This window comes from Haemaphysalis longicornis, unplaced genomic scaffold, assembly GCF_048455015.1.
Source record: "Haemaphysalis longicornis isolate Haplotype H1 unplaced genomic scaffold, Haemaphysalis longicornis Haplotype H1 scaffold_6, whole genome shotgun sequence".
Taxonomy (NCBI): Eukaryota; Metazoa; Arthropoda; class Arachnida; order Ixodida; family Ixodidae; genus Haemaphysalis; species Haemaphysalis longicornis.
Genome location: NW_027526407.1, coordinates 169,738,209 through 169,742,208, shown reverse-complemented (window position 1 = coordinate 169,742,208; position 4,000 = coordinate 169,738,209). Strand labels below are relative to the sequence as shown.

Sequence of the window (4,000 nt, the reverse complement as noted above, 5' to 3'; positions counted from 1 at the left end):
ACAAGTAACCCGCATGTCGTTTCGAAACGTCAATATATTTTTAGTTTTATTCATCGTCAGTGTTCGCTTATCTTTTGCCCGATCTCATGCCTGGCCAGACGATGTAGTAAACAAAGAACCCGTAAGTGGTTCCGAAACTTCAACATATTTTTATTTTATTCATTGTCAGTTTTCACTTTTCCTTTTACGTTGTCATGCGTGATCAGACCTCATTTCGTGGAACTCTTGATTGCTTACGTACGGTCTTTAAAAAGAAACGCCGCAGAGAAAGTGCTGGATTTACATGCAGCCTCTCCAACCTCACGATCCTGGCCTGTGCGGGAAGGTACATAATGCGGACGAAAAAGCTGTGTTTCCTTTGGAATACCAATTTCGGAAAAGTAAAAAAAAACATCGTTTCAGGCAAACTAGGGTGCGGTGTTGTTAAAGTGAGGGCCAACTTAATATTTATTTTGCAATTTCAAACACTTCAACTGGTTTAGACAGGAACAAGTTATAGACCCGAAAACTCCTTTGCTTTGTTCAAGAAGTCGTATAGTGAAATGAGACCACCAGAAAACTGAGGCTCCACTTCCACCAGCTTGCGCTCCCTGTTTATTTATTTGTGCCCCCTGGCCCGCACAGCACCACCGTTTCCAAGCTACTGCAAAAGGTATTCTTGTGATGTTCTCGTCCCTTTTGATGAGGTCGATGAAGCTGTAAATGTTTCGGTGGGCTCTTCCTGACACCGGGTTTATCTTGCTGTGCCAAGACTCCGTGTGGTTGTTGTTTCGCGTTCCTCGGTTTCCGTAGTGGTTTCACTGCTCAATAAAAAACGAGCCAATCATTGAGGTGACATCAAAATATTCGAGCACTGTGATGATAGCAGGAATCCTGAAGGATATACCTTCTTGGCGCAAAAACTGCCATGCACCCTGGATATCCGAAACGCAAGGAACTACAATGCTACCTAATTTCTTGTGATTGACCGAAGACTATCATCCTACACGTACGCGGTTTGGAGGCCATCTGTCTGCACTGCAGCCCACACTCGCTGAGAGAAATGAAAATGTCACGCCCTATGCGCGGCTCCCGGAAACACAGTTCGCCCACCGGCGAGTTGTGCCTGCTCAAAGTCTGTTAAAAATGTCCGGATTTGGGAAGGTGACGCCTCCAGCACTGAACACATTTCTTAAACTCTCATATGACTGAATGTAAGTGTCACGGGATCTACCACACAACAAAAACTACATTTCTGGCGTGTTTTTTCCATCACACAACACATGAATTGTCAGTTGATCGAAAATCTTGCGCACCACCAAAATTGTGCAGTCTAGAAATACCATTTTTCGCAGACGACAAACGTTGCAAAGCCTCTTGGGATACAAATCCCAAGCCGTGGGATACAAAAGCCGTGCTTTTCTTGTGGTCGACGACAGCTGTCATCGATCACAAGAAAAGCACGGCCGTCTTTTTATGCTTGTACAGCGGGCTTAGTTGTACGCCGTCGGCACTTGCAGGAAGCTCCGGCTGGTGACGGCGTCGCTCTCTGTGCACGGCATTCTAGAAGGTCGCAAAAGTAGGCATTTCCGCAATGGCCTCAGAATAGTTATAAAAGTAAATAATGTTCCAACGTCAAAATCACAAACTCTAGTACACAAAGTTCCAAACTCAATACAATAGACATAGCGCCAAAATAATTTATTATCGATGGGGCGAGAGGTACATCGGACGTACAGGCACAATTCCTTTAAGATACCTAGGACGTATCCGCAAAATTTTTAAAGAGAAACAAATTTATATGTCTTACTGATGGGGTATGTCGCGTCAAAAAAGGCACGGCAGGAAAGCCAACTTTCTCTGAGGATGATGATGATTGCGGGTGAAGCTAACGAAAGAAACGTGCTTCGCGTGGTTATAAGCGAAGCTGTGCCCCTCGTGGTATTACGTCGACGTCCATGCGATTCAGACATTTCGACATAATCGAAACAACTCCGAAGTAGCAAGGGGTGCATGGACGTGCAAGATTTGACATAAAAATCATGCAACCCTCTCTCTAATGAAGATTACGGTTAAACGCGAGACTTCCTTCGTGCGAAATCAAATGGCGAAGTTTCAAAGTTAAATCTGCTGCGATTAAAAGATCAAACCGTTTGCGAGTCCAACCTCAAACTTCGTAGACAACCAAGGAATCCCTCCCAAACAACGCTTGCGTGCAACCATCGTCATCGCTAGACGAAGCGATTCAAAATTTTTAAAGGTACGTCAGCGTAATCGGTTGCAATCGGGCCTCTTCGATTTTCAATCCCTGACTAGGTGCAAGCCACTTTAGCGAGCTCGTTCAGGTGCTTTAGTGCGCCTGGGAAAGCTCGAACGACAACGAATACTCAATATGGAACGATAGCGATGGCTAAATTTCAAGCCACGGTCCATGTGAAATGTGTAGAGTACCGTCCAGACGCGCTGAAAACCACCTGATCAGGCGCCGATTGCGCTATGGGATTTCGCTTAGAGGTTAAGCATATACTCACGGTCATTTAGGTTGCGGGTTAAAATCCTCCCGAGTTTCCTTTTTTTGTGTGCCCGTGGGTAGCGCTTTGCAGTAGTAGTCGCTCTCGATCTGTACCTGACCGGCTGAACCACTACCTCTCACTAAAGCCAAGGCAGACGTAGCCATTGTTAGAGTTACGTCAGATCATCTTTTTATTCGTGTTGAGTAATATTTAACAGTGAGTCTAGCTAGTCAGTGAGCGGAAGATGTTTGCCTGGTTGGATAAATATCAAGAGATGGTGCTCTTGCTGAACTATTGTGCAGCGAGCGCGAGGCAGCGGCTTGGGGTTTCTTGCGGGCTGAGGTACAGTTAGTCAGAGTACGCCTGACGTAGTTTTACGAAATTGCGGAAACGTCTCGCGAATCTTTAGCCACAGCGTGTAATTATACTTGCTCAAAATAGACTCAGAGCTTGGGACACACGACGAAGTTTCTCATTGTAGATAGTTGGAGCAGCGATATGGGGATTGGATGCAACTTTTTCTTTAAAAGTCACTGTCATCTGATCCTTCACAACAGTTGTTTTATCAGAAGGATTGTTGTGGTCCCCTAAAAACAAGAACTTTATACATACAGGAAACGTTGAAATGAAGCAGTATATTAGTATGACACCCTAATAATGACAAGTCAATAAAATTCTACTCACGGAGGCTGGTCTTCACATGATCTCCCGCTGTCAGGATTTATGCAGTGCAACAGGACGATCCATAGTTAGCACGGCGCCAAGCAATGCCTCCGTTCGCATTTGAGAACTTTTTGTAGTTCTTGTATCCATACAATGGAGACACTGGTTTTTTTCTGTGTTTCCAAGATCACAAACGAAGACATGTTGCGTCGCTGGCAGGGAAAACTGCTGTGCTCGTTTCCAGCTTACTACGCGCCCCTAATATCTGAACTGTGTTTAGAGGAGGACAGCCACCGCGAAGATAGACAAATGAATACGTCCTGCCAAGCGCAAGGGGTCAATAGGCCCGGCTGCACTCAGGGAGGTGAAAGGGTGGGGAACGAAATAAGAACACAGATCACGGCTGGTCTTCCAGAGAAACCTTCAGAGGCGCCACAGGATTCCCACGACGCCCGCGCTGTTTGTGGATAGAAAACGTAGGAGCCGTTTTCACGCCCCCATTTCCACAAAAGTCACATTGGGTCCCAGCGGTCATAAAAACGCGAAATGGCCTGCAGTCATGGTTCGCTCAATTTGCCGCAACAACTCGCGAGCTTCTTATCGAGCGCCACCAGCTGAACCCGTCTTCGAGTAAACCAGACGGCTCCGAAGTGAAGCAGTACTGAGCCACCATGTTTTAACAGAGGCAAATGTTTCTATTTACGTGAACTATAACGATTGGGTGTGTTACCTGACCGAATTACACATTTCCCAAAAAGGTCGGAGGTTTTCCGTTCTGCGGTTTGGTTGTTTCCTAAAAGCCTGCACGGCGTCCTTCTATAGGCACCTCTGAAGTGTTCTAGGGG

General features: G+C 46.0%; 1 pseudogene; it reads right to left on the bottom strand.

Annotated features, from left to right (window-relative positions):
• Positions 1–493: 493 nt before the first annotated feature.
• Positions 494–3,358, bottom strand: LOC144142201 (uncharacterized; annotated as a pseudogene).
• Positions 3,359–4,000: the final 642 nt, after the last annotated feature.